Source organism: Geotrypetes seraphini, chromosome 7, assembly GCF_902459505.1.
Source record: "Geotrypetes seraphini chromosome 7, aGeoSer1.1, whole genome shotgun sequence".
Classification (NCBI taxonomy): Eukaryota; Metazoa; Chordata; class Amphibia; order Gymnophiona; family Dermophiidae; genus Geotrypetes; species Geotrypetes seraphini.
In genome coordinates this window covers 84,900,482-84,922,140 of record NC_047090.1, presented here as the reverse complement: position 1 = coordinate 84,922,140, position 21,659 = coordinate 84,900,482, and the positions used below count along the sequence as shown (strand labels likewise).

Below are 21,659 nucleotides of genomic sequence, written 5' to 3'. Positions count from 1 at the left end.
CTTGTTGGATGCACACGTAACAGACTGGACCAAGTCCGCCTTAATTGGATTGAGTGGAGGCTCGGAGTTGCCTTGCGTTTGTTTTAGCCAGGCGCCAGGTTTTAGGCTGCCACCAGAGGCGGGGCATAGGCACTAAGGCAACAAGACAATGGAAGCCTACATTTGCCCAAGATAATTAGCTTGCATGCTGATGACAAGGTAAACACCTTTAAGTTTTACTCGTCAGGAGATTCTATCTATCGATCGATCATTTTTTTAAATAGGTATCTGCAGAAGCACATGCACTCGCTAATGCATTTGAAAATAATCCATTTCTGCCAGCACCGTTCTCCACCAGCTAACATTTTCTCCCAAATTGGAAAAGCCAAAAAAAAAAAATGCTGTTTTCAAGGGCTTACGCTGATCGCTGACAACAGCCCTGATTTAAGACCTGGGGTGGGTCCCAGCGGACTTCAGGCAGGTCGCACGATCCTGCGTTAACACCTTTTCCATTGCTGCCTTGAAATGGCAGAAGATGGCTTGTGTCCGCGCACGAATGCATGCAGGCATACACTGGGCTCATTAATAATGTCCAAAACGAATCTAGATGTGGACATTTTAGTTTGGACTGCTGCTGTGCGCTAACCGATTGATTTACTTTCAAATAATTCAGATGTACCAAGAAGCCCGACGACAAATGCTTTAAAATAGTTCTTTCCATATGCATTATACCTCTTAAGTCTTTATCGGAAAATTGGGTAGATGGAATAGAGGCTTATTCATGAGAGCAGTAAATATATAACATAACTTTTTTCTAGAGTTAATTAAAAATACTTACGAATACTTTTGATCAAGGGATTATGGCTTTTATTTTTATTTTTTGCCAGTAGTGGTAGCTACAGTGCAAATATGTCAGATTATAGAATGTTGGAAATGTTTAACGCATTAATTTATACGCCAATATGTGGAGAACGAGTGAAGTGAAATGCAGCATGAAGACATGAACGTGGAAGGTGTATTTAACCCGATCACTTTAGAGCATTTTAGAAGTATTTTGTAATTGCACTTATAAATGTGTTTATTCCATGCTTACCCATACTTAAAAATGCAAAAGTGCACTTGCTACCCGGGAATAACTAAATATCTTTGTCTAAAGTGGCAACATAAATGGCCAGTCGCTTTGTGCCTGCTTGATATTAGTACCTAAGCATCATTTTGCTTCAATTGGAAGGCTCTTATTCAGTAGGCAAGAAACCGTTTAAGAGAAAAGTAGGTTTCCGTTTGAGAGTTAACATCTTTCAAGTATAAGCCTGAGTCTTGATTGTACAGTACTTTCAGCTCTGTGAGAGGTGAGGTTTTTACACTCACGTGAGCGTGCAGAACACACACACATGCACTTTTCTTCAGTGCTTTCTACAGCATTTTACAATTCTGAGACATAGAACAATATATGAAGCATCGATTTATTGTTACTAACCTTACATTTCGTGTAATTATTTAACGTGTTTATGTGTCTCTCTTTGGAGTTTTTGGTTTTTGTTTTGTTTTGTTTTGTTTTGCTTAACAGGTCTTTTTACCTTGGGGAACACTTTACAGATTTGTGCACGAGGTTAGATTGACTGCAAGTTTCTTTGGTAAACCTTTTTGTTTATCATATTTTTATTATGATTTTAAAAGGATACAAATTTCTACTGTGTATATGTAAATGCATGCACGTATCTATACGCAAATGCATATGCCATAGGTATAAGTATTACACAATATTTAAACTATAACATATATGGATCACTGCATGTATGAATATATATGGCCAAATACATATTCTCTTATATAAAAGAGCTAAACTCATTCTATAGATGGATAAATATAGTAAAAGGAGAGAGAGGGTTGTAAATTTTAACTTTTAAAAAAGTTGAATTTGAACCCAAAATGTAAGTTATAAGTAGTACTGAGTTTATAATAAAGGTAAACTTTTTATATGTTATACTGGCTCTCAATCATTCTGATGGCAAATATATATATATTTTTTTGCAAGGAAAAAGAAAAAGTTAATTAAAGAGAAAACTTTTGTATCTGTATTGATCTTCATAGCAAGACTGTACCAATTAATTACAAATGCCGCAATATTTAGCCTTTTTCTTATTTTTAATTGTCCTTTATTCATTCTGACACCCCCTCTCCCAAAATTCAAAAAACATTTCAATTCTAAAATGACAATCTAAGTTAAAATATTTTCATAGCACAAACATTCCATTTTTATATTCGGAAATGTGGATGGGATGCTATAATATTTGACCATTGCACATACTTCAGTTTATAGCTTACAGCTGATATTTTGAACACATTCTTATAATGCACTACAAAGAGGTGCTAAAAAGTTCTCAGTCCAACCAAGATGAGAATGAGGTGGATATAGTTCAATCAATGATCGGAAACATTGTTAAGACGGAGAATTTTGTTTCTGAAAATTGACACACTTTTTAGCTACAGTGGCAAAATAATACTCAGAATTTAGGAAGTTGGTTGGTTGAGCTGAGAACTTTTCAGCACCCCCTCCTACAACGATGGTTTGAAAAATTTGGTAAAAAAAATACAAAAACAAACAACCCAAGTTAAAGAAAGTAGTCTCCTTCAGGGTTATACCCTTAATCCAGCAAGTTTCCAATTTTATTTTATTTTTTTAGCTATTTTTCCAACCCTACATAAATAAAAAATTTTTAAAAAACCTGGAAACTCGCTGGACTAAGACCCTCTTTTACTAAGGTGTGCTAACTGATTAGCGCATGCTAATCAAATTAGTGTGCGCTAAATGCTAACACGTACATGTTAGTCTATGGACATGTTAGCATTTAGTGCACGCTAATTTGATTAGCATGCGCTAATCAGTTAGCACACCTTAGTAAAAGTGGAGGTAAGTGTATAGACCTTGATGGAGACTACTATTGTTTAATTTCCTTTTTTTTTTTTTACTAGACTTTTCAAATCACCCTGGTATGCACAATCCAATGCAACATATTCCTTACACAACATATATCACAATTTATTGCACTGGAGAATACATGCTTCATACAGGGCATTGCTAGTATTCTTCATACTGTGCATACTGCATACAATTTATTTAACACTAATTTAGACTACACACATATTATAGGTATTAGTTTTATATGTATGTTGGGCATTGCTTCAACATAATGTATCCTATGAATACACTGTATTTTATAATGTATATCTTTAGTGTATATACTGTTAAATGGCATTAAAATACATTGTATAAAGAGAATTGCTGCATGTTTTTATTATGTATGGAATTGTAAACCACCCAGAATGGTAAATGGTGCAGGATATAAATATTTTAAATAAGTACTCTGTTCTTTGATTACACTGTACACTGGTCGCTGGGCATATATGATATTAGTTATGCTGTATATGTACACAGACTGCTGGAGTACAAAAATGTATTACATATATTCAAATATAGTGTATCATTTATATATGCTGTATATGTAAACCTGCATACTGTATGGTGTCTTTTAGCATAATATCTATCTATATACAGTATAGGGGCTGTTGAAAAGTTTTCAGCCCAAGAAGAGAATGATGCTGAGCCATGAAACTTACAAGTTATTCAACACTTTTCCTTTCAATCATTCTCTTCTTGGTTGGGCTGAGAACTTTTCAGCGGCCCCTCATATGAACTATCCTGAACTGCATGCGTATTAAAGCAGAATATACTACTTATACTATAATCATGCTATATACTGCTGTAAAGGGTACACATACTGTACAAAGCATGCAGGTCTTGATGGTATACAAGCCCCACGCTGTTCACTTGTCTCACTGTATCTTGTTCGTCTTCTGTGCATCATTCAGATATAAGTAGTCCACACAACACAATCACTGACATTTACAAAGTGCATATACACAGTATCTCAGTGAATTGTGCATACCCGAGTCTCCTCTTCAGAATGACATCCACTTATGGCCCATTCTGATTTTTTCCATATTAAAAAAAAAGTAGACAAGGATCAAAGATTGAATGTTTCTGAAACCAGTGTTACAGGAATGTATACGGATCCACCTTCGCTTTTGTTTTATAGGTTGATGGGAGGCCTGTGAACTTTATGCCATGTTTTTTTTCTAGATTTTTGGGTCAGGGTGGAATAGACCAGGGATCTCAAAGTCCCTCCTCGAGGGCCGCAATCCAGTTGGGTTTTCAGGATTTTCCCAACGAATATGCATTGAAAGCAGTGTATGCACATAGTTCTCATGCATATTTATTGAGGAAATCCTGAAAACCCGACTGGATTGCGGCCCTCGAGGAGGGACTTTGAGACCCCTGGAATAGACATTCTAGTGCAGGGCTGGCCAAGTCCGGTCCTCGAGATCTACTGGCAGGCAGGTTTTCAGGATATCCACAATGAATATGCATGAGAGAGATTCGTCTGCACTGCCTTCTTGGTATGCAAATCTCTCTCATAGGTTCTAGCGTATCTCTAACGTTTAAAAGCAATCAGACTTTAGTAAAATAGTGAATTATATTGTGGATAGAACTTTAACAGCCATTTTCACATTGTATACATGCTGCTGGCAGGTCATCACGAGTACCCCATCTGTCTCTGTCCTGCTGGCTCTCTACTGTTGTATGCATTTATCTTTTATGATGACCGTGCAAAAAGGTCTATTATGAACGCTATTGTTTCTAAGACATGTTTTACATAGATTGGTTCTTATTTGCCAAGATGCAACATGCACATTAGTAGTTAGATCACTTCACAGCATTATATCTTCATACTGCCACTTAACGCATAGACTGTTTCTCAAACGCCCTATGTATGATTTTAAATGTGCATTCGGAGATGTGATGTTGACAACGACGAAAGCTTTATTGTTTCTAATTTATGACATTTTCTGGCTTTCTAATTACACGTGTATACATTGACTATTGTTTGCCCACACACAGCTGAACTAGAGTGTATCCCAGCTTGTTTCATGGTGGGGATGGGGATGGGCTTTGTAGTCCGATAGATTTCTTTAACATAATCTGTACAGTACAGTTAGGCAACACAAACCCTTACAAAACTGCTTCATCCTTGTCCTATCACAGTCAAAGGTTGGCAGTGATAGCCTGAGGTTTTGCACACTTTTTTTTTTTATTTATTTAATCGGTACTCTAAAAACACTGGAATAGTCAGTTTTGGATATGAAGAAGAAAGGAATCGGGGTGCACCAGTTATCACCTGCTGCAACTATAGAAGGGATTACTTCTTGTGGTATTACTCCTGTCCAGCTCTTTGTAAGAGTTTCTTCTTGCTGTTTTTGAACTGTTCCTGCCGAGCTGCCCCATGTTTTTTTTGTTTGTTTGTTTGTTTAGAAATTTTGGCTGTTGTTGCTTCTCTTTGTGTTTTACAGACAGGTCCCCGGATCCAAGGGCTGCAGATATCAAAAGACCACGGAGGAAAAGGACCACGGGTGGCAGCATGCAGATGATCTGACGTTTCTCGGAAGATTAAAACGTCCACCCTCCTCGTTCTCTCTTTCCTCTCCTCCGCCACCCGCTTGTATCATCCAACTACTTTCCGCACTCTTCGGAAGCTCCGCAGACCCTTCTTCACTAGCTTCAGACCGCACACAATTGGTCCGATTAAAAACAAACCAAAAAAAACCCCCCAACGAATCATCTGGAAGACTTGGTCTTTGAGGAGGGGTGAGGGGAACACTTTGTCAATCAGAGGATGCCGAGCAAGCTGCAGCCACCCCGTGCCACCTAGCCAAACAGAGCTGCCTCCCCTTGCGGCCAGATTGCGAGGGCTGAGAGCCCGGCGGGCCGCTTTTAAAGGGTGCCCCCAACTCTCCAGCTACACCAAACGTGCTTCACCGAATAGGGAGACAATGCGCTCGTCCAGCAAGAGGCATGGAGAGCTTGTTGAAAGCGGACATGTAATCCATTGCTCTGGGCAAGGAGAGTAAAGAGAATGCAGTGTGTCTCGAAACCCTTCAAAGATTCTGATGGGGGCAATGGTGAGATCTAGATGGGAAGGGGGTAAAACATGGACCTTGCGGATCTTAACGGCATGTCCTTAAAAATCTGAGGTCCGGGGCACTTTTAGTCTCAGCGTAGGTTATGGCTCTGACAGACACTTTAGCTCTGATGGATCCTAAGGCTTTTCCCTCCCTATGCTGAGACTAAAAGTGGCAAAACTTTTGCCCTGAAGTCTGTGGCACTTTTCAGGGAAAAGCTTTAGGATCCGTCAGAGCTAAAGTGTCTGTCAGAGCCCTAACCTACTAGTCCAGCAAGAGGCATGGAGAGCCTGTAAAAAGCAGACATTTAATCCATCGCTCTGGGCAAGGAGAGGAAAGGGAATGCAAGGGGTAGCTAGGAAATTTCAGTGTCTCGAAACCCTTCAAAGATTCTGATGGGGGCAATGAAAAGATCGAGATGTTTCGAAGGGTGCGCTGTGGGTGGGTCTTAATGGTTTGTACATTTACAGTGGATACTTATGTTCATCCAATTATGGCCCTGCCACACAGCCAGTAAAAACAAAAAATGACAGTAAATCAGCCCGCGGCACCTCTTGACATGTTTCAAATAGAGAAAGTTCCATTAGTAGTTAGTTGTTTGCAGAATTATGGTAACAGTCAAATTAGCACTGCATTTCAGCTTTGACCTTTTGGTCTCTGAAGTTTAGGGAGGCCATTTCCTTTCTCCCTTTGCCAATTAAAGGCGTCACGTCATAACCTCCAAGTATCTTTAATCCTAGCACCGATTTAAAACAGCCTGAAGATGTTAATTGTAGTGAATGAGGGTGTATTATTATTATTTTACTTACAGACGTATCACTGAGAAATATTTTGTTTACCATAAATCAGAGAGAGACTAAGAGAGATTCATTGGTGATTAGTTTGTCTGAATTGTTTTTCCAAAAAAAGCAACACCAGTGTTGAGCTTGAATAATCATTTTTGCTCACAACCAAATAGTTTTGTTTATAGGAATATATCAGACTATTTTATCCAACCCTCTTTTTAAAATGTATGGTTGGAATATCAAATAATAAATTGTTTTAAACACGAATATTCACCCATTTAGCTTATGAGCATATTTTTAAAAACTTTCCATGACAGGATTAATTATACTTTTTGGTGGGTAAATGTGTGTATCACATATAAGTATGAAAGAATGATGGCGGAGCGTTTGGGGACTAGTAAGTCCTTTAATGATGTATGGAGTCCATCGACTACTTTTGTTGCATTACAGTAAGGGTCATGTTTCTTCCCTTTTCATTAGATTTCTTAACACTTCCAGAGAGGATGGGTGGGTGGGGGAAGGGAAATGTATGTTGAGGAGTTAAATTATTTAATTCTAATATTGAAATCACATCATATGTATTATTGTACTAATAATTAAATGAGGATGGGAGTAAATGATTGTTTAATGTAATAATTGTATAGTTATTAGTGCGTTTTATGCAGTATTTGTGATTTACCAATTGCATTGCACTATCAAAGTTTGAAAATCAATAAAGATTTAAACACATAAAAACTTTCTCTGCCAACATAGTCCCAGTTCGAATCAAAACTTCCTATTATTTATTAATTTGAAAAAGGCAACCTAAAAGTTTTATTTGTAAGAAGATTAGCGTATTTTAGCATCATTTGAAAATAGGACAAGAAATAAGAAAAACTACCCCCCCTCCTCCGCAAAGTTGGATCACAGAAATTAAGAGATGCCTGATGTGTAAGTAAATTGGTCTGTCTGTTATTTATTTTAAGAGCCAACCTAACTGCCTATATGCTAATATTAACAACTATTAATTCCCAGTGACTAGTACAAATGCCTAATGTTTGGACCGAAGAATGGTAGTGCATCGGCAGTGAGTGCTCTAAGATCTAGATTTCAACATGGACTGTATTATAAAGCAAAAAAAGAAGGCTCTCAGGGCTATTTCTGTTGCGATATGTGTAATAAAAGAGGAGAAAGTTAATTCCCTTCTAACCTAAACTACATGGGAGATGTAGAATCCCTCTCTCTCTCTCTTACAAGAATGTGGTAATATTGAATGTGTTGCGATCTACAGCGGCCCCTAGTGTTTAACATGAGAAGTGCAAGCTAATGCCAGGGCATAACAGCCCGAGCAGCCTCCTCCAAAATGTCTTCTCTGAATGCATAACAACTAAACATGAAATGTTAGTCCAATAAAAATATATTGCCTTACGACTTTTTTTTTTTTTTTTTTTAATCTATTTTAGCCTTTGTGTGCATTCCAAGATGACTAAGGGCTACTGCACTGTTCTAATAAAGATTTTTGATGGTCCAATGGTTCAAACAGCAGACTAAGATCCAGGTTCCCAATCATCCCACTACTGCTTCTTGTGATATTGGGCAAGTTGGTTAACTCTGCATCGCCTAAGGTACAAACTTGGATTGTAAGCCCCCTGGGGACAGGAAAATACCTATTGAAAAAGACTCAAATCACATCCAAATTCCCCTGCCCTTCTAATCTGAGTTTCCCCATGGTTCACAAGCAGAATCAAAATCTTGCCTGTGAAGAGTTTCTTTAGTGCAGGGGTAGGGAACTCCAGTCCTCGAGAACCATATTCCAGTAGGGTTTTCAGGATTTCCCCAATGAATCTGCATGAGATCTATTTGCATGCACTGCTTTCAATGCATATTCATTGGGGAAATCCTGAAAACCCGGCTGGAATACGGCTCACCCTTACGATGCCACTGTCTGTATCATGGCCTCTGCTCTATAGATAGGTCAATTAATTTTCAGTGGCAGCATGGGGGCAATTGTACAACTTGACACCTCCATTTAGGTGCCCTGAGGCTGCATGGTGCAGGATCCTATTCTATTTAAAAAAAAAAAAAAAACAACAAAACCCGGGTGCTCAGGTTTCATTGTAGAATATCAGCATGCCTGACATTTAGACACCCACAGTTACACTAGCCATAGAACAGGTGTAAGTAACATGTGCCTAAATGTGGCAAGGATGTGAATAACTTACAGATTTCTGTTAATTACATGTGTAAGTAGGAGCCTAACCCATGACCCACTCTTGTTCCACCTCTCGGTGCATTTCTCTTGTAAATACATGCTATGTAAATGGGTATATGTGAAATAAAAATATGTTTGTATAGAAACATAGAAACACGATGGCAGATAAAGGCCAAATGGCCCATCTAGTCTGCCCATCCGCAGTAACCATTATCTGTTTCTCTCTCCGAGAGATCCCACGTCCCTAACCCAGGCTCTTTTGAATTCAGACACAGTCTCCACCACCTCTTCTGGGAGACTGTTCCATGCATCTACCACCATTTCTGTAAAAAAGTATTTCCTTCGATTACTCCGGAGCCTATCACCTCTTAACTTCATCCTGTGCCCTCTCATTGCAGAGTTTCTTTTCAAATGAAAGAGATTCGACTCATGTGCATTTATATTACGTAGGTATTTAAACATCTCTATCATATCTGCCCTCTCCCGCCTTTCCTCCAAAGTATACAGATTGAGATCTTTAAGTCTGTCCCCATACACCTTATGATGAAGACCACATATCATTAATGCCGACAGCGATGGCCTTCCGAGCATAGAAACATAGAAGATGATGGCAGATAAGGGCCATAGCCCATCAGGTCTGCCCACTCTACTGACCCACCCCCAAGTCTACTATCCTAGGGATCCTACTCCTGGTGACAGGTTCCCTTGGCTTAACCCTCTAAGGAATCCCACATGGGCATCCCATTTGCTCTTAAATTCTTGCACGCTGTTTGCCTCGATAACATGGTGGCTGCCCGGAGGGAGCCTGGCCCTTTGCTCTGCCCCATTTCCCCACTCTCCCCGGGTCTCTTGGACGTCACCCCTCATGTCAGAGGCGCAGGCCGTGCCCTCGTTGGATGGATAATGGAATGGGGGCAGAGCTTCCCCACTGGCAGCAGATTCAAATACTGAACGCCAGGGAGAATCAGAATCCTTTTCCTTTGAGCTCCCAGCACTCAGGCTGCTCCAGCCCACCCGCCTCTTAAATTCCATTTATTACAGATTACAAATTTATATAACAAATTCAGGAATATCCAATTACAAACCAAGAACATAATCATTCAAAAGGAAATAAGATCATTCAATGATCTAGTCCACATTATCTGGCCGACAGTGCACTCCCCTAAGCAGAAAACATTTTAATTTCATGCATAAAAGTTGTAACCTTTTATTCCCAAGATCTGTCTCTGTGACTTCTGTTAAGGGCCAGGGGCTGGGCGGACAAGGTTGTGCAGCCTGCCTATGTTATAGTATACTACACAAACTGTTACACGGTGAAGTGGAGAAATGACAACTATTCAATTTCAATACATAAGGCCATAAGGACGTTTCTTCAGGAAGTCCGTTTGCCCTGAAGAAGCGGCCTTATGGCCATGAAATGTTGGCTAAAAATAGAAAAGAAAGGACAAAATAAGACAATAGAACTTAAAGTTTTGACACAGTCAGTTTGAGTTGTAGAGAATCTGAGTTCCATAAAACAACTATTGTAGTGATTAGTCACTTTTGATGAAAGTTTTTTATGCCGATGATGTGGGCGGAGGTGGTTGAGCTTATATGAAGGCTCGTCAAGAGACCTGAGGCTTTTTCTTTCATCTTATAGTAACTCATATCTATTCAATTTCAATAAAAAAGCCAACTTTTAGGACTATCTATATAAAATTGGATGTATCTGTGTGTGTGCATGTGTATATGTATGTATGTTCCAGCATAACTCTGAAACGCATGGAGAGATTTCAACCAAACTTGGTATATTACGTATCACTTACTGTCTGGGAAAAATACTGTGGGGTGGGAAGGGGGTAACATGTGTGACGTGTTTTACTTAGATGGAGCTGCTTTGACCAATTATGTGAAGCTTGGGGAATGATGTCACACAGTCATTCAACAGTATATAAGGAAGTGTAGCTGAGCTGTGCTGTGGTGTGGTGAACCCTAAACAGAAAGTGAAAACTGAAAAAACTGGGAAAAAATATTGTGGGGGTGGGAAGGGATGACATGTAAAAATTATTGAAAATGACAGATATTAGTGTCTAATCCACAGTTTTTGGGCTCGCTGAGATAAATACTGACACTCCCAATGCTGTTTAAATCCAAGTTCAGCCCCATAGAGAGGGCCACTTTTGCTGCTAAAAATGAAGATGTCCACGAAATAAACAATTGAATACTTCCCGTTTTACCAGGCGTAATCACTGAATACAAGTCTATCGATAACGGAAGATTGGGATAAATAAATCTCCGGGCAACGCCGCATGATCAGCTAGTGAAGATTAATGCATAAGTACCCTGTTATCACACATACACATGTAAGGTGTTAGTTATTTAGGTGGATAAATGCAGGTGCCTAGGATAATAGCATTGCTCTTTCTATGGGTGGCACCACTGAAAAAAGTTTCTTTGGCTGCTCTGGCGCCATCTGTGTTAGGAATTAGCAGCTAATAAATGTTCACTTTGTGTTGTTTCCTGTGTTGTTGATGGGAGTTGTCACTTTATTTTCTTTTCATTTTGTCAGTTGCTGACTCTTTGGAAACATCATAAGCTGGATGTTACAAAGTTATGCACCCAAATGTCAAACTAGCATGCAAATTTGGGCATGCAAGTAATAGAATAGTGCCAGTTGTGTTCCTGGCTTAATTATTAAATTAGACACTAATTAGCCTTAAGTCCCAATAATAGTCCTTAAGTGACATTAATTGGTGCTAATGAACGCAAGTTTTTAATTACGCAGGTAAATGCACTTTGGAACTATGAGAGAGAGGGATTATATGGAGTCATGAAACTTACAAGTTATTCCACATATTCACCCCTAAGTTCAAAACATTTGGCACTTGGGGTCTGAAGTTTTTGTAACCCTTTCAAAAATACACTGCCTGGTCATTGAAATGCTGCTCTGCTGCTGCAATCACCTCTGAATCACTCAAAAATTGTAGCCCTTTCTAAGGTATGGAAACAGAAAATAGACGGAGCAAGATCTGGTGAGTAGGGAGGATGGTTTATGCACTTAAATCCCCAACTGCGTCAAAACATCCATCGTTTTGCCAGCCTTGTGAGCAGGTGCATTCAGGGCAGGATTAACCAATAGGCCAAGTAGGCAGGTACCTAGGGCCCGAAATGGTCAGGGGGGCCCGATGAAGGAGGGCATCAACATTGTTTTTTCCAAACGGCAATGAGCCCCTCCAGCATCGATCGCCAATGCGGCCCCCCCCCCCCCCCCCCACCGATCGGCAACGCGGCCCCGTCCCCTATCGACGGAAAGTAAGACAAGCAAGCAATGCAGGTAAGAAAGGCAACGGGTACTGTAATTGTGCAAGCGGTGCTGCTTGCCCAAAGCTTCCCTCTGACGCAGCTTCCTGTTTCCGCCTGGGCGCATGGTGGGGTGGGGCGGGGCAGGGGGCCCAGTGTACTTGGGTGCCTAGGGGCCCTTGACAAATTAATCCTGCCCTGGGTGCATTTTCTTGCAATAATTTCCCTCTCCTTTTTTCTTTCAATGCCTCCTTTAATTGGCTTGTTCTCCACAAGCCCTGCAGTAGAGGTTTTAGCCTCTTGCTTTGGGAAGATCTTAACAGCCTTTCTCAATTGGTCCCTTTTTCAGGCTCTCCTAGATCATCTGCAGTGCTTCCTTGAGTTTGGCAATTGTTTGCGGCTTTAGATGGAACTTGTGACCTCCAACACTGCTTTCTAGACAAAAGTCTACATCACTGTAATAGTAAGTAGTACCCCATTTTTTTTCTCCTGTTCAGGTTGCTGTGTTCCTTACATCACCTACTGGCTTTTATTCCAGTTTCCCTTTCTCCCATGCAAATAGCCTACCTCTGGGCGCTTGACCTCTTGTCACCTCTCCCTTACTTTAACATCACCACCATATTCCAGGGCTTCCATTCTGCCCTAACTCCATAGTTCCTGAGCAGCCAGCCGTTCTCACTTTTTAAATTTTGTTTTCGGACTATCAATCCAGTGGTTTTCAGCCCATCTTTTCTCTTTTCTTCTCAATTTTTTTTTTCTATTAATATATTGACTATTCTGTGGGTTAAACCTTTCAGACCCACCCCTTTCCTCAGTAGGAGAAGGCTGCTAATCAACCCCCTTGCTCTTCCTGGCTTGGGAACACTCAGCTCCACCCCTTCTCTGCAGCTTGGAAGGGTTGCCAATGAGCATACACTTTCTGCCTTGCAAGGGTTTATGCCTATAATTCCCAGAGGACTGTTTCCCCTCAGCTTGCCCAGCACTACTTCCTGTGATGCCTCTCAGGGTTTTCCCTCCATGGCTGGAAACACCTCCTCCCAGCCGTGAACAGTGAGGCTTCTGTGCAAAATAAGTTCTTGGTTCAGCCTTTTCCCCTTCTTCTGGGAGAGATACTGATCCATGCCATGTTCTGTCTGCTCATGTCCCCCATGGACTTTGATGGGCATAGTCTGTCATAATAGTCGTAATCATTTGCATTGTTAGCTGCAGATAAGGAGATGGTCTTAGGAACCCACACCAGAAGCACTGCTGTACTCTTTCTCCTTCTATCAATTGCAATCATTAGATGGAGAGGGTGAATTGGTTAGGTGTGAAGAACAAAAGAGGTTGAGAGAAACCGGATGAAATGGGGACATGAGGGAGAAAATATGAGCTTGGTGCAGTGGTTTTACTACATACGGAGAAAATAGGGAGTGACAAGTGTGAACCCTCTCCCCAGGAAAATGGCTTTCAGGGTTATGATTATGCGGTACTTGGAGAGAACAGAACCTTATCGGTTAAATGGGAACTCTGGGGACTGATCAACTTTCAGCGTGAGATATTAGTTTTTACAGAGCCCCACTATGAAGGCATTCCCCTTTATCTTTCATCACTGATTATACCCCGTGTTTTGGGGTGGTCTCTTTCCTCGCTTTTGTTTTCTTTCTTGACCCAACTTTGTGCAACTTCACTGCCTGTATTATTACCTAAGGAATTGTTTCCCCGCTTCTGTCAAAACTTCACTGGCTTCCGGTGATTTCTAGGATTCACTTTAAATGTACCTGCCTAATTTTCAAGATCCTACATGGCATTCTTCCTCCCCTAATCCCACTATCCTGGAATTCTTCGAGACCTGTCACTACCAGATCCGCCCACATACTCAAACTATCTTTCCCTTCGTTAAAAGGTGTCATGTACACAGGTAAATTAGGGAAATCCCTTTTCAAATTCACTGAGCTTTGGAATAACCTCCCTGCCCCGCTGCGGAACCTAGGCTCATTCCAATTATTCCGAAAGCATCAGAAAACCTGGCTTTTCTCCAAAACGTGAAGCTATCTATTTAAAATATAAAGCTAGCTATCCTCTTCACAACCTCTAATTTCTTATTATGTCCTTCCCTCATTTATTGAATTACCTGTAAACTGTGTCGAGCTCTATCTTTATGGAGATGATGCAGTATACAAACTTAAGGCTTAGTTTAGTTTAGTTTTTAAAGAAATTTAAAATTATGTTGAAATCCCACTTTTTCAAGTTAGCGAATCAGACTAAAGGCTCCTTTTACTAAGCTATGCTAAAAAGTGGCCTGCGCTATTATTAGCACAAGGGTTTCTCATGTGCAGAGGCCAGTTTTAGCATGGCTGCAAAATAGCTCCGTTCCCTAATTTTCTTCTTAATGGCTGCATGCTAATTTCCCAATTAGCATATGGCCTTTGCCACCACCGCCTTTACCGCCCTTACCGCCACCTGCTTTCTAGGAACATCTGCATGACCGTTTTTGCATAAATGATACCAGACAGATATTTTTTCTGCCTGATTTTATGGGCGTTCATATTTTGGGCGTTTTATTTTGGAAAACAGTTGTTCGTTTTGGATGTTTTCATACATGAATGCTCTTCTCAGTATTTCCGAACAGGAAATCCCTACATTTTTTTCTGTTCAAAAAGGCTGCAGTTTTGGATAAGCTGAACATACCGACTCTGGCTTGGATGTTCTTTAAATGCCCCTCGATTTAGTAACAACTGCTGAAGGAAACTGGCAGATAAGGGAGCAGAAGGTGAAATGTGTTCCTGCCAATGGCAAAGCGATTCAAAAAGGGATAGGTCAACTGGAGAGACCTCTGCGGGTAGTCTCTATTCTTCTTCTATTATCCCTCATCTCTTTAGGCCAACTGATGGTTTATGCAGGGCAGGATTAATTCGTCGAGGGCCCGTAGGCACACAAGTACACTGGGTCCCCTGCCCCGCCCCACCCCACCATGCGCCCAGGCGGAAACAGGAAGCTGCGTCGGAGGGAAGCTTTGGGCAAGCAGCACCGCTTGCACAATTACAATTCCCGTTGCCTTTCTTACCCGCGTTGCCTGCTTGTCTTACTTTCCGTCGATGGGGGGGGGGGGTGTTGCCGATCAGGTGGGGGCCCACATTGCCGATCGATGCTGGAGGGGCTCATCGCCGTTTGGAAAAAAAACAATGTTGATGCCCTCCTTCATCGGTCCCCCCTGACCATTTCTTGCCCTTTGCACGTGCCTACTTGGCCTATTGGTTAATCCTGCCCTGGGTTTATGTAGAACAGTGTATCACAAACTATGTGCTGCGGCACATTAGTGTGCCCCGGAAGATTCAAGGTGTGCCGTGAGACGCCGGTGAGGAGGAGCGATGCCTGTGCCAGCTGACTGTTTACAGGACATGCCTCTTACAGCGAGAGACACATCCTGTAGTCTGCACCTCTCCCCCTTGCCGGCGCCTCTGCTCTTTTTCCTCACCTTTCGTTCTGCAGCACCCCCCACCCACACCCCAGCGTTAATAAGAGGCTCAGGGCTGCAGCTGGAGGACATCCATGCATGTGCAGACATTGACGTGATGATATCACGCAAACACATGTGGCCAGATGGTATGGAAATATGACCCCTAGCAGTAGTCATGCGAGATTGCTGCTAAGGGAACCATTTTGAGGTCAGCACTGGAGTCACCAAGAGTAACTGGGCATTGCTTGTGGCTGACTCCCCACAAACCCACCCACATCCCCTGGACCTCACCAGACTTTCTCCTTCCTCCCCCCAGACCACCAATGAAATGGCAGGCAGTAACTAGGGGTTTGGGAAGACCAGGGAGGCCACACATGGGGGACTTGGGCCTGGGGGGCAACTCCTGCAGCCCAGGAGTATTGTACAGCTTAATGCCACTAGATGCTAAAAGACACTAATGCGACTTGTAGTGTATCACTGCAAATTGCATTAGGAATTTGCAGAGTAATGAGATGCAAAACATGCATTTGTACATTTGCATCTCATTACGCCCTATCACATGGTGACTTAGATATTGCCATACTATTTTTAGAACAGTGGCATTAGGGCTGTTGAAGTCAAGTGTCAAGGGTCAACTAACACAACTTACAGCCCTAACACCACAATGAATTCCCCCTAATTCTCTTGTATACCTCATGTGCCTTTTGGAACTCAGCATGGTTTAATTATAAGATAACCAGGGATACCTGGGAATTTATAGATGATAAAATAATCATATTACTTTACCCCCCCCCCCCTTTTTTTTTTTAAATCAAGTTGCGCTGCCGAGCAGCATGAGCAAAATGCCATGCAGCCCCTAGGAATAGAATGGGCGACTCGGCATTTAGTTCCGCTGCTCAGCAGTGCAGCTTGATAAAAGAGGGAGTTAAAAGAAAGTAATACTGCATATTTCTGAAATAAGGTTTAAGAGATTTCTGAAAATTTTTATGATCCAATATCTTATACTCTCTTGCAGTAAATTCCATACTTTTGCTACCTGATATCCAAACATCTTCATCCAAATGGATCTATATCTAATCCCTTTTGGGTCTGGGAAACTAACATTTGCTGTCTAGTTAATCACAGGCTGTACATCATTGAAACACTTATAGATCTGTTAAGTATACTGAAAAACGCCAGGGGAAGACTTCCGTGTCAGCTGCAGATAACGTGGAGGAATGAAGGATCACTGCCATTGACCTGAAGAGAAAGGCAGGTAAGACACTGCATGGGCTGGAGGTGGGTGGGAAGGGAGGAAAAGGGATGCTGCATGGGCTGGGAGAATCTGAGATACCGGGAGAGCCAAACAAAACCTCTATCGCGGCTTAGTAAAAGAGGGCCTATGGCAAGCATGCTGTGCATAGTTTTATGGGTCAAACTGGCAAAACTTTATTGATAGTTGATGCAACACTGACATTGTTTCGGCAGGAATTGCCTTCATCGAGTGGTCAAATATGAAGGAATGACAAAGAATAATTGATCTGCGTGGCAGAAAGCTGCTAGTGACTGTGGTATACGCTTGTGGTCACAGTCACTCGCATAGGGTTACAGTTGTATTTCCATAGTCGGATCGGAAAATGAGCAATCGTGCAAAAACCACCCAGTGAGCTGTTTTCTGCATCGAGTCAGCATGCAAATACAACTGTAAAATCCGGTTGTAAAATCGGGTCGACCATGCATATATAACTGTAAAATCCAGACACATGTCCCTGCCTCCAGACCCATCCAGTTCTACCCAAGTCACACCCTGTTCCACCCCAGCCCCACCCCCAAACATCTTCTCAAGCTCGGAGCCGCGTATGGAGGGCCTTTGAGCATGTGCAATTGTGACACGTTGCATGCCCTCCAGACACAGTCCCAAGCTTGAAGCTTTTAAAAATCTAGACAAAGTGCCGGGTTTTGAAAAGCTGCGTGGAAGCCTGGATGGTCGTCTAAAAAAAGGACATGTCCGTGTAAATTCAGACGTCTGATAACCCTACACTAGCAGCTTTCTGCTAGTGCAAATCAATTGTGCTCTATCATTATTTCATATTAGACTCTTGATGAGGGCAATTCCTGCCTAAACACTGTCAGTGTCAGGTCAACTATTGTAACTGTCAATAAAGTTTCTCCTGTTTGACCCCCGATTCAGCTGGTGACGTCTCTCCCTCATGACTTCTTTGTTTGTTCTGCTGCATTCATCTCTCGGGCTTTTTCCCAGTGCATAGTTTTGAACATTTTATACTGAGGCACAAGATTTATTTATTTTCAGGCATTGTCTATTAGTATTTTAGCTCAGTAAGTTCAATTGGAGAGTCACATTTATGACTCTGCACACTTTGTTTATTGTATTTTAAGTTTTTAAATATGTATTTTTTTTCAATACACATCACACACACACACTCAATACAGTTTTGTTTTGTCCATTTTTAATACAAACACATAGGCCCAAATTCTATAAATGGCCCCTTTAAGTGAAAAATAACATTTAAACTGGTTTTCAAGATGCCTACTGGTGCTTAAAAAAATCAGCACCAGAATTGCGCTTTCATAGGTGCCTCACGGCATCTAATGCCACTGTAAGGCATGGCTAACACTGGAAGTGGCATTAGGTACTACAAAGTGCCTACGGATGCACAATTCACGTCAAAGGTAGGTGCTGGAAATGTAGGCCTTGAAAATCCTGGCCTAGATTTAGGGTTTCCAGACATCTGGCTTTCCCCGGACAAGTGCGCCTTTTGAGGATATGTCCGGAAGTCCGGACAGCTTTTCAAAACCCAGCACTTTGTCCGGGTTTTGAAAAGCTTTCCTCCACCTCATGTCGGGCAGAAGGGCATCCGCGCATGCGGGATTTGGGGGTGAGACTGGGGGGCGGGTCTAGGGGTCCTGATTTTCCAAACAGAAAATCTGGTAACCCCAGCTACATTTCCAGTGCCTCTCATTGCCAGAGGCATGAGTCTCTAAAGGGCGCCGTCATGCAATTGACACACGATTTGGTGGCTGCTTTTAAGGCGCCCACTGACAATGGCACCGTTTAGAGAATCCAGGCCATAATGCATTGTAGCTTCAGTATATTTCACTTAATTTTATACACTGGCAGCATCAGTTTACAGTTTCACAGACACTCTTCATAATAATGTACAGAACCCTTCCCCCTTTTTTATGAATGAATCACACATTCAATGTGCATCTGGTTTCGCGCGTACACATTTGATTGATCCCTATTAAGAAAAATATATTTATTTGTTAGCACCAAGATACTGCTTTGTTATTTTTTCACCATTTCTTAGGGTTCCTTTTATCAAGCTGCGGTAGGGGTTTAATGCGCGGAATACCGCTGATGGCTGTGGGGAGTTCCCGTCGTAGTCTCGAGAAACTACGGGAACTCACGGCAGCCATTTCCTATTGGCGATCTGCACGGGGCAGGAGCTTAGGAAGATCGCTCCTGCCCCAAAAGCCCGCTAGAGCACTAGGTAAGACCGGGATGCCAGGGGGGAGGGGGGGAGGCGGGGGTGGGTCAGAACCGGACCAGAAGATATATTCGCGGTATTTCACTATTTGTGGTCCAGCTCTGCCCCTATCCCCGCGAATCCAGAGGGAGAAGTGTACCACATTCACAATAAGCATTACAAACAACCATAAGACCCACGTGTCTAAATTTCATCAACATATCTTACAAATTACCCAGTAAAAATTCTCAAAACCCATGCTCCATTTCACAAAAAAAAGATGTCTCTTCAAAAGCCTCTTAAAAACAATCACATCTTTTTGCTTTCTAATATAGAGTACAATGGAATAGCGTTCCACGCTTCTGGACCAGCACAAGAAAAAGCTTCCATTCTTGTGACTTTCAACCTTTCCTGCTGTACAGTAGGAACATATAACTCTCCAGCTTGAGCGGAGCGTAAACTAAGGGCTCCTTTTACAAAGCCGCGTTAGCAGCTTTAGCATGCGCAATTTTTAATCACGTGCTAACCCCCGCGCTAGCCGAAAAACTACCGCCTTCTCAAGAGGACGCGGTAGCGGCTAGCGCGCTGGCGGTTTAGTGTGCACTATTACACGCATTAAATCGCTAACATGGCTTCATAAGAGGAGCCCTAAGTGATGGTACATAAACTGTTTCATTGTGTTGAAATAAAACTTTGATTATTTCATCTCCGGTGAATGTGTAATGTTCCTTCCCCACTTCTTTTACCCCCTCCTTTACAAAGCTGTGCTAGTGTTTTTAGCACCAGCCACGGTGGTAAGAACTCTGATGCTCATAGAAGCGTTGGAGCGCTTTCTTCCACGGCTGGCACTAAAGATGCTAGCGCGGCTTTGTAAAGGAGGGGATTATTTATTGTGAGTTTCTCGTGGGGTGATTTCCTTGGTTTTTTGGGGGGGGGATTGTTCAAGTCACATGCTCCTGCCTCTTTTTTTTTTCTTATTTTTCTAACTTCTTACAATGTTTTTTTTACATGTTATTTTATGCTTCGTTTTTAATAGGCATTGATGCAATTTGTCCATTTCACATCTTTTTCATCAAGTGACAAGGTAATATATATTTTTAAACCATAGTTTAATGCTGCTTCTCCCAATGTAGTTTTTCTGTGCATACACATGCAAAAATTGCTTATGTAATCCAAACCGTTGACTTCACTCATTTTTGATTATCTAAGACATTCATATGCTTTTTCTATGGTTACATTTTTCTTCTTGTTCTTGTGTATTTTGTTGCTTTAATCTATTTAGTTTTTAAACACAAGGTTGCTTTTATTGTTACAATATTTTTATTTCTGATTATTAATTTTTAATGTTCATCTTTAAGAAAGTTGAATGTCATATTTACATGTGTTTTGGCATATAATTATATTTGTATGTATTTTGATTCTTATTATGTTAATTTTCATCTAAGAACATAAGAACTGCCGCTGTTGGGTCAGATCAGTGGTCCATCGTGCCCAGCAGTCCACTCACGCAGCGGCCCTCTGGTCAAAGACCAGACTAGCCCTACCTGCGTACGTTCCGGTTCAGCAGGAACTTGTCTAACTTTGTCTTGAATCCCTGGAGGGTGTTTTCCCCTATGACAGCCTCCGGAAGAGCGTTCCAGTTTTCTACCACTCTCTGGGTGAAGAAGAACTTCCTTATGTTCGTACGGAATCTATCCCCTTTCAATTTTTGAGAGTGCTCTCTCGTTATCCCTACCTTGGAGAGGGTGAACAACCTGACCTTATCTACTAAGTCTATTCCCTTCAGTACCTTGAATGTTTCAATCATGTCCGCTCTCCTGATGCAGTCCTAAGGACTGAAACACGATTCTCACTGAGTCCATTCAATAAACTCATTATATTGAACGCCACAGTTTTGTTTTGTCTTTTTGTTTTGTCTCTTCTGCTATTGTTGGTTTGCTTCTGCCTCCTAACCATGTCTATTTTTAACTATGCACTTTGCACTAGATGCCTAACTGTTGTAGAATCATGCCTACCAAGGCCCAGATGCACTATAGACAGCGATCGCCGCTAAACCTGTTTTGACAGCTTTAGCGACGATCACATTTGCCAACCTGATGCAGAAAACAGCTCACTGCATGGTTTTCTGCACGATTGCTCATTTTCCGATCCGGCCATGCAAATAAGCTCATTAATATTGAAATGCCGTGTAAACTAGCAGAATGATTGATGCTCTAACATGGCTACCCAATGCACAAAAAAAGTGAACGCTTTAAGCGATCTAAAAAAGTGAGTGGTCATGGCCATAGTTTAGCCCTTTTTTTTTATGGACACAGATGCTGTTCATGTTATACAGCAAAAATAGCAGGAGGGATGCTCACTCCCTCCTGCCATGCCAAACTCCCCTGCACAAGAAAAAATGGCAGAAGGGATGCCCACTCCCTCCTCCTATGGGAGGGGCCTTAGGCATCTGAGCCAATCAGGGCCTTAGGCCCCTTCCCGGTGCATCCCAGAATGCATTG

General features: G+C 41.7%; 1 long non-coding RNA gene across 5 annotated transcripts; it reads left to right on the top strand.

Annotated features, from left to right (window-relative positions):
• The first annotated feature begins 64 nt into the window (after nucleotides 1-64).
• Nucleotides 65-20,662, top strand: LOC117363939. 5 transcript variants are annotated; one of them, XR_004540154.1, is made up of 7 exons: nucleotides 65-198; nucleotides 5,389-5,997; nucleotides 8,225-8,386; nucleotides 12,602-12,715; nucleotides 16,707-16,946; nucleotides 20,195-20,242; nucleotides 20,604-20,662. It is a non-coding gene; the product is annotated as an uncharacterized LOC117363939 (long non-coding RNA). The 5 variants fall into 5 exon arrangements; XR_004540156.1 differs by lacking the exon at nucleotides 65-198 and adding an exon at nucleotides 4,334-5,272 and having other exon boundaries at nucleotides 16,807-16,946; XR_004540153.1 differs by lacking the exon at nucleotides 65-198 and adding an exon at nucleotides 4,334-5,272.
• Nucleotides 20,663-21,659: the final 997 nt, after the last annotated feature.